Source organism: Sus scrofa, chromosome 17, assembly GCF_054392235.1.
Source record: "Sus scrofa isolate SSC_HxYL_T2T_F1_AM1 chromosome 17, Sscrofa_HxYL_maternal_Yorkshire_Landrace_v2.0, whole genome shotgun sequence".
Classification (NCBI taxonomy): domain Eukaryota; kingdom Metazoa; phylum Chordata; class Mammalia; order Artiodactyla; family Suidae; genus Sus; species Sus scrofa.
Window position 1 is genome coordinate 62,767,900 of NC_139399.1, and position 8,330 is coordinate 62,776,229.

The 8,330-nt window shown below is 49.9% G+C and overlaps 1 protein-coding gene across 17 annotated transcripts in view; it reads right to left on the reverse strand.

Annotated features, from left to right (window-relative positions):
* Window positions 1–5,933, reverse strand: part of BCAS1 (brain enriched myelin associated protein 1) — a 118,179-nt gene extending 112,246 nt beyond the window's left edge. For 16 of the 17 annotated variants that reach the window (XM_021077194.2, XM_085002520.1, XM_085002519.1 and 13 more), the window contains exon 1: window positions 5,784–5,933. The gene's annotated coding sequence lies outside the window, so the exon portion shown is untranslated. The remainder of the gene's footprint in view (window positions 1–5,783) is intronic. The other variant, XM_085002517.1, reaches the window with a different exon arrangement.
* Window positions 5,934–8,330: the final 2,397 nt, after the last annotated feature.

Consider the following 8,330-nt stretch of genomic DNA (forward strand, 5'->3'; position numbering starts at 1 on the left):
AACAAACAAAAAACCACAAAGTTTCAAGGTGATGTCAAAATGCCCTTTCTTTCCTGAACCGATGGTGTTAGTTGTTTTGCTTCTATGACCTTATCAGACATGCATCACAAGCCTCCATATGGCAGAGGGGTTTGTTTTGGAAATTGGACTCAAATTTGAAGGCTTTGCATCTGAGGACACAGGGCGAGTCTTTGGCTGGGGTCGTTCAGGTGAGAAAATCCCTTTACTTCTTTCTCCACTTCCCAGCTGCGTCCTTGAGGCCAGTCCTCACACTGGGTGACACAGGAGAATGAGGATGGAGATTTAAATCCCCAGGCCAGGCCCCAGCCAGCCCGATTCCATCAGACGCTCCGGAACGGGGCCCGGGCCTGGGAATAGTTTCAACTCAAGGGGATTCCCGTGACCGCTGAGGGTGACAGGTGCCCTGTGGGTTATTTGGGGCCAGGACTCTCCCGGCTGCTGGCCACCCCGACACACAGAACCAGGCACAGAACCAGTCCGGGATTCTCAGATGGAGGGAGGGCCTTGACCTTCAAGGTCCACAAATCACCAGCCCCCGGGAACCTGAAAGCATTCACAACCCTTAGAGCTGTCCTTTCGGAGCCCTCTGTTTTATCAGCCTGCACATCAAGAGATACCTCCAGGGCCTCAGACTTTCCTCTCCAGGGAGTGGGGCGCAGGCCTTGCTCCCCACACAGCCTCCCCTTGCTGATTGGCTGTTGAGAAGTGAGGGGCCCTGCCTCTGGGGGGGAGGGGAAGAGCAGCCTCATGGGGAGCAATCACTCCCCTCCGATTCAGGGCACCCCCCCCCCTTTCTCCCCCCAGAAAGAGCTATGGAGTGAGACATGCCTCTGCAAAGCCCAAGGTTGTGAGCCTTTGGGGCAAAATGCGCTTTTCTCGTGGAAAATGACAGTATTGTAATGACAAAGGTACCCAACATGTTTTGAGTGTTTTGCAGGAGCCGCGCGTTTTGATGTCTGTGTATTGATTTGCCCTGGCCCTCCAACCATCTGGGTTATATATTCGTCTTTCCTCAATTTTCTTTTTTTCCTTTCCAACTGAATAAAAGATTCTTTAAATTATTTTTTTATTTTTTTATTTTTTTGACCACAGCATGAGGAAGTTCCAAGGCCAGGGATCAAACCTGCACTGTAGCAGCAACCCGAGCCACAGTAGTGACAACACCGGGTCTTCAACCTGCTGTGCCACAAGAGCACTCTTTTAGAGGCCTGTCTGATGGTCATGACTCAAGACGGAAGGCTGCTACTGACATCCAGGGGGCCGGGGGCAGGGGGCAGAGACCAGAGATGCTGCTAAACTTCCCACAATGCTCAGGACAGCCCCACAGCAAAGGATGATCTGGCTCCAGTGTCATTTGTGTGGAGGTCCAGGGACTCTGCTCTGAGGGTTGGACTTAGTGGTTTAGTGTTTTTTTGTTTGTTGGTTGGTTTGTTTGTTTGTGTTTAATGCTTATGGCCACTATTGCCCCGTTTCGAAGAGCTGGTGGAGAACTAGTCCATAGGGTGACAGAGTGAACCCTCCCTCCTGGGTTCAGGTCCAGCCATGTGCAGGAACTGCACTCTTGGTCTGCGGAGGTTGAGGTGGCAAAAGGACCGTAAGCGATCCAGCCTCACCAGACTCCCAGGAAGGTGAAAAGAAAGCAGTTCACGTGGTGTTTAGCTCAGTGCTGGTGCTCAGCAGTTGAGGAATGAGGATTAGCCATGATGATAAGCAGTAAATTAAATGGCCCATGGCTTAATAAAAATAATACCGGATGGTTCTACAATGCTATCTCTATGCTGGGCATTGCTCTAAATGCTTTCCTGTCTGAACTCATTGCATCCTCCTGAGACCCTCATGGGGCAGGTGTTCTTAGGATCCCCACTGTACAGATGCAGAACCTGAGCCCAGGGACTCTACGTTCCTTGCCTAAGATCATGCTATGGACTGAATTATGTTGTCTCCCTCCAAGTTCATATGTCAAAACTCTAACCCAATGTGACTCTATTTGGAGATAGAAGAGAGGAAGTTATAAGGGTGGGGCCCTAATCCTGTAGGATTAACGCCCTTATAAGAGGAGACACCCAAGAGCTTTCTCTCTCTCTCTCTCTACCAGGTGAGGACATAGTAAGAGGGCTGAGGCATGAGGACTGCCAGCCAGAAGGAGAACTTTCACCACAAATGGAACTGGCTAAGATCTTAATCTTGGACCCCCTGGCCTCCAGAATTGTGAGAAAACAAATATCCATTGTTTAAGCCACCCAGTCGATGGTATTTTTGTTATGCAGCCTGAGCTGACTAATACAGATCATCTGCTAGTAAGTGGGAGACTTAACCCTCAGCAACCTTGTTCCAGAGTTCAAACTCTTCACTTCTTACTTTCTAACTTTTATTGTAGCCTCTGCCCAACAAGTTATGCTATATTTTATGTCATATAGTAAAACCTAAAATATGAAACATTTTTTGGATGTTTGCTTTTACAATTAAAAAACAGAAATGAAAATCCTAACTAGTCAAGGAACGCAGCCAGAGCTAAGTGAGGAATAAAGACTTGAAAACTCATCAATAATCTTTGGAAAGATTCAGCCCAAGGGCTTAGCAGTTAATCAAAGGAGAAAATGCTAGTTCTTACTAATACTTTTTACTTCTCTTGTTAATGTGATTCATGAGCTCTGTGTTCTGATCTATGAGACAACTGGTCATTCTGGAAGTTTCCCTCAAAACCCTCCTCATTTATCCCAGTGATGGGTGTTCATAGGGCCTCATTTAATTAATTCATTAATTCAAGATTTTTATTGAATAAATTTGAGGTGTCATGTGTCAGTTTAAGGTATAGCGTGTGTTACTTGGACACATGTGTATATTATAATATGATTGCCAGTATAATGATATTTATCACATTATGCAATTACAGTGCGATATTACTGTCATTTTCATTATGGTGTGCACTAGATCTCGATGGCTTATTTACTACTCATTACAAGTCTAGATCCTTACACACCTTCACGCTCGTCCCCTTCCGCCCCTCCTACTGCCACCAACGTCAGTTACAGTTTAACAGTATGCTCTCCTCCTAGGAAGAGATCAAACACCAAATACGGTAGGAGCTGCCCTGGAGAAAGAGCATTTCAGCAGCTGCTTTGCCAGCCGGCAGTTAAATGCCTGTCAAATGGGAGGAGGAGGTCCTCGAAGGGTGGAATGGTGACAGAATTAGTCACCAAGTACACAGAAACACCTTTGATCAATGCAGTGGAATGTGGGCACACCGTGGCCCCTCTCACCACCTGATGAGGGTGGTGCCGACATGGCCGGGCTGCCACGCCCAGCAGAACAGGCCCTCTGCTGCCCAGCTCCAAAGCTAAGGTCAATGAGTAAAGAGAACAGACCTGCCGGGCAAGGTGCTAGGGTCCTGCATCTCCCCGTGGCCCCCAGCACCGTGCTGGCATTGGGGCTGCCATGTGCAGGGGTACAGGCTGCCTCCTGCACAAGGGGCAGGCGAGGACTGAGATCCATCCCTCTCTGAGCTCCCCAAGCCCTGGGCCCTGCGCCCTGATATGGGCCTGCTTGGCCCAAGGGCGGAGGGGCTTCTTTATCAAAGTCGAGTTGAGTGTTTCAGGAACGCGTAGTGGCTGGTGGATTGCTCGATTGTGTTTGCGTCCACTTACGCGCCGCTGTTCCTAGAAGGTCAGCGCTCAGTACCCTATTCTGAGTGTTGCACCGAACCTTTAAGCTAATCAGGATAGCAGGTGACCTTAACTGCAGCCTGACTCGGAGCCGGCCTGGCAGGAGAGGCGTGCATGCAAAAGTCAAAGGGGCCCCCTCTCAAGGTTGGGCAGGTGCAAATGGGCACCTCGGAGTGAGCGTCTCCCTGCTTGACCCCAAGGTGCCTGACTCGCTTCACCCTAGTCCTGGCCCTGGGACCAGAGCTTTACGTGCACTGTCTCCACTTTCTCTTAGAGCAGCCCATTATTCCCCCACTACACGGATAAAGAAACTGAGACTCGGAGATGCAAGCCCCTCACCCTTAGAATGTCAGCTCCCTGAGGTTCAGGCACCCTGGCTCGTCCTGTTGCACAGAGGGAGCCCTCAGTTCCCATTTGGTGATTGAGGGGGTAAAGGAGTGTAAAGAAACTCTGACCGGAAAGAAAGCTCTGGAGAGGCAGAGCCAAGGAAGAACCTGGTTCCATCTGACTCGGGCTCTCAAATTCTTAACCGCGTCCCAGCCCAGCTCTGGGCAGCAAGAGCTGACGGTGCCACCCTCCAGCAGGGGTGAGCCTGCAGCACGGGGGAGCCTGCGTGGAGCGGTGGCAGCGACCCTGCGAGGCCTTTTCCCACCCTCTGCCCGTGCATCCTCTGTCATCCGAAACCAGCCAGGACGGGCTCTTCCAGACCCGTTTCTCTCCGGAAACACATGCCTTTCCCCAACAAGATAATCCTTCCCAAGTCTCAAAACCCTTTGGGGGAAAAAAATCCACCATGATTTGGGATTCCTTAAATTGAAAATTCTAATAGCACGCCCCGCTCTGGGCTTTTATTTATGAAGAGAGCACGGATCTATAACCCCAGGTCATAGTGGGTGCACGATGAGGGGGGGGCTAGGTGCCCCCCAATGGTGCAAAATTTAAGGGGGCGCCCAAGCACTCAGCCAGCAGGATTAATAGTATTTTTTAACGCAATATTTACGAAACCCAAAATTAATGCTGTGTCTCCTCCTGTCTTTAATGAACATGTTATTTTGTTCATCGTGGGTGTTTTGGCATTCATTTTAGAATTTTAAAATATTGCTTCAAATTATCATTTATCTCAGTGACTGGGATCTTTGGTGTCTCTTAAATTCTGCGCCCGGGGTGAGGCCTCACTCTCCTCACTGGAGTCCTGGCCCTGACTGGATCCCAGCTTCACAGCTTCCCTTCTGAGATCTAGAAGGAGTTCCCACCTCCTCCCCCTCCCCTGGCCTCCTGTTCCCAGTTATCACATGGAGATGGGGACCACAACAAAAATAACAGCTAATATTTATTAAGTGCATGGGTGTTCTCATGCATTAGTCTGCTTAGCCCTTGTGGATGTCACTTGGCTCTTGCTACCATGATTGTGCCCATTGTACAGATAAGGAAACTAAAGCCCAGAGGGTGAGGTCACCTGCTCCAGGACAGCCAGCCAGCCGGGGGTGGGGCCCAGACTGGCATCTAGGAGTCCGTGGGGCTTCAAACCACTCACCCTCCCATCACCACGACTCTTCAAGGCAGAAGACAGAGTTTCCAAGGAATGTGCAAATTTCTGGAGTCCTGCAGGTGGACTACCTCAAGGGGTGTGCTCTTGGAGGTGAAATAGGACAATTTATGGAAAGAGCCAGATTCTCGAAGGGCGCTGGAGGAAGCTTTCTCCTTGTCTGCCTCACTTCCCTAGCCCGTGCCCCTCAGTGGAGACTCAAAGTTGGCTTCACTGTGGGAGCCACCTCTCCATCCGCCGGCTCCCCGTGTTTGACACCTGAGTGGTTCCGTGCAAACAGGAGCTCTTTCTGTTGCTCTGTACTGGACACAGCCCACATTGCCACAGAATCCTTGCACAACTCTTTTATGTAAGGCTATCTTTGGATCCACTTCACCAATGGCGAAACTGAGGCTTTCACATACCCAACACCCTTTGAGGAATCACAGAGCTGGGGGTCCGACACCTGGGGTCTCACTCAACCCCCTCTGATCGCCAGCTCAGCTCCTGCACGTCATTGCTCACCACAGACAACAAACCCTCCAGCCACGCTTCAAGGATATGCAAGCAGTTACCTGCTGAGCCCCTGGTGGGAGTGTCTTCAGTCCCCTGGTGTCACCTGGAGCTGCTTCTGCTCGGAGTGCCGTGTCTCCAGCTGGTGCTGCCCAGTGCCCAGCTGCCAACTGAGCCGGGCAGGCTGCCCTGTGCTTCCTCACCCGGAGCCTACTGGCTGAATACACAGAGCCGGGCAAACACAAGTCTGGGTGGGGCTTTCCTCTCCCCTGACCGCCCTCTAGAAGCAGGTTCTCTTCCTGGATTCGAGGCTGTCCTTCCCTCACCAATAAAAACCAGGGACCCGATTTCTCCTGTGCCCAACTCCTCCCTGGCACCACCAGTATCCTGTTTGGTGGCCCTCACCCGCCATAGCTGCTGGGGTTCACCCAGCTCGCTAATTCCCTTCCCCAGTAATCACAGGTCACGGGCAGAGCAGGGCAAACACGTTCTGTGAGGTTTTTGCAGTTCTGTCTGCCTTTCACCTTCATTTTTTTCTGCAACACCACCTCCTCCACCACCCAAGTGGGAGGAAAAAGCGTCTCAGCCACAGCACCGCCCCTAGTCACATAACCATCACTCCCAAAGGGCTTTGGATGCTGGAAAGCAGGTAACCTGAGGGTGGCTTATTGCCCTGGAGACAACATAGCAATGGAAATGGCGTGCTTTTCTCTGCAGGCTAGAACTTCAAGGCAGGCTATTTAATTTATTTAATCCCAGCAAGGATGTTTACTAAGGTTTAGAAAGACATATGCGGGAGAGTAAAAAAGATATTAAAATAAGAGTGAGTACAGCAAATGGGACCAGGACCCCAAATAAATGTGCAGGTTGATTTACAGGCTTGCTATGAAGCCTTCATAGATGTGGCTTTGAGCTTCCTAACAGCCAGTGCAAAAAGGGAAACATGATAAGTTATATTATTCAGTGTTCTTGAGAAAACATTCAGGAGAAAGACAAACCAGTCATTACTGTGGCTTTATGTGTGAATATGTGCATCCAAGCACCCCTGATGAATACTTGCTGAGTGCCAGGCTGTCGGTAGGCCTGCGTTTAGAACAGGGAGGCAAACCCTGCCTGGGCTCCTTATAATTAAACACAGAGTCCTACAAATAAATAGAGTCAGAGTATGGTCCGCATGAAACAAAAGCTGAGGCTGCGAAGAGAGAGGAACAGGGAGAGCTGGAAAAGGGCCCTTTCAGAAAGCCACGCTTAAGGGACAAAAATACTATTTCAATAAATATTGAAGTCACAATTGGATGCATCATAATTAGGTCTATAACCTCCAGTCCAGCTCAGGGCTGTACCTTAAAATCTGGAATGCAATAAACTCAATTGCCAAGCAGCTGTCAGGCACACACAGCAGGCCAACACAAGCACACAGAGGCAGGCTGGCCTGGAGGGTCAAGGGCTTAGGGTCCCTGACTCTGTGTTCAGATCGTGACTCTGACCAGCTGTCCAGCTTTCCTTCCCTCTGTCCCTGACGCCCCTCTTGGTCGTGAGTGCCTTTGCGTTTACTTTGGGCTCACCTGTGTATCCCGGGGTCCTAGCATCCTGCAGAAGGGGTGGCCATCTCCCTGCCGTCCAGTAGGTCCTCGGCAGGCACTGCCGGATGGGACCAGTTCACTCGTCAATATCTGTGACAGTAAGTGCCCCATGGAGGGCGTTTTACTCTCTGTAGAGCGTTTGGCATCCATTCATCTCAGTGAGGTCCACACTGCAATGAGGAGTTTTGCACCCATTTTACAGAAGTGGTGTATTAGGTTTAGGGCTCCGGGAGGGACATAAGGGAACATCATTCAGCCAAGGCACTTGGTAGCATGCCCGGGGTATCACAGACTCTTCTCAAGTGTCACCTGAATAGTGGCAGCGTAGGCAGGGCTGGCTGTGATTTGTAGGACCAGTGCAAGAGGAAAATGCGATTACAGCTCACTCGTGATGTTATACATTCTGTGGGTTTGGACAAATGTACAATGACATGTACCTGCCACTGTAGTTTCTAGAATAACATCACTGTCCTAAAGATCTTTTGTCCTCTGCCTAGTCAGCCTTCCTTCCCCCCTCGTCCCTAGGAACCATCAATCTTTTCTTAATTTATTATTATTATTATTATTTTTTAGGGCTGCCCCTGTGGCATATGGAAGTTCCTAGGCTAGGGGTCAAATCAGACCTGCAGCTGCCAGCCTATGTCAGGGCCACAGCAACACAGGATCTGAGCCACATCTACAACCTACACCACAGCTCACGGCAACTTCGGATCCTTAACCCACTGAGTGAGGCCAGGGATCGAACCTGCATCCTCACGGATGCCAGTCAGTTTTGTTAACCGCTGAGCCAGGACAACAGGAACTCTTGCTTAATGTCTTTTTAGTTTTGCTTTTTCCAGAATGTCAGATAGTTGGAATTAGATAGTTTGTAGCCTTTTCAGCTTGGCTTCTTTCACTCAGTAACATGTATTTGTCTCCTCAGTTTCTTTCCATCGCTTGCCAGCTCATTTCTTTTTCACACTGAGTAATAAATAGTTCATTGCCTAGAAATACTAGTATAGTTATCCGTTCACCTACTGAAGGATA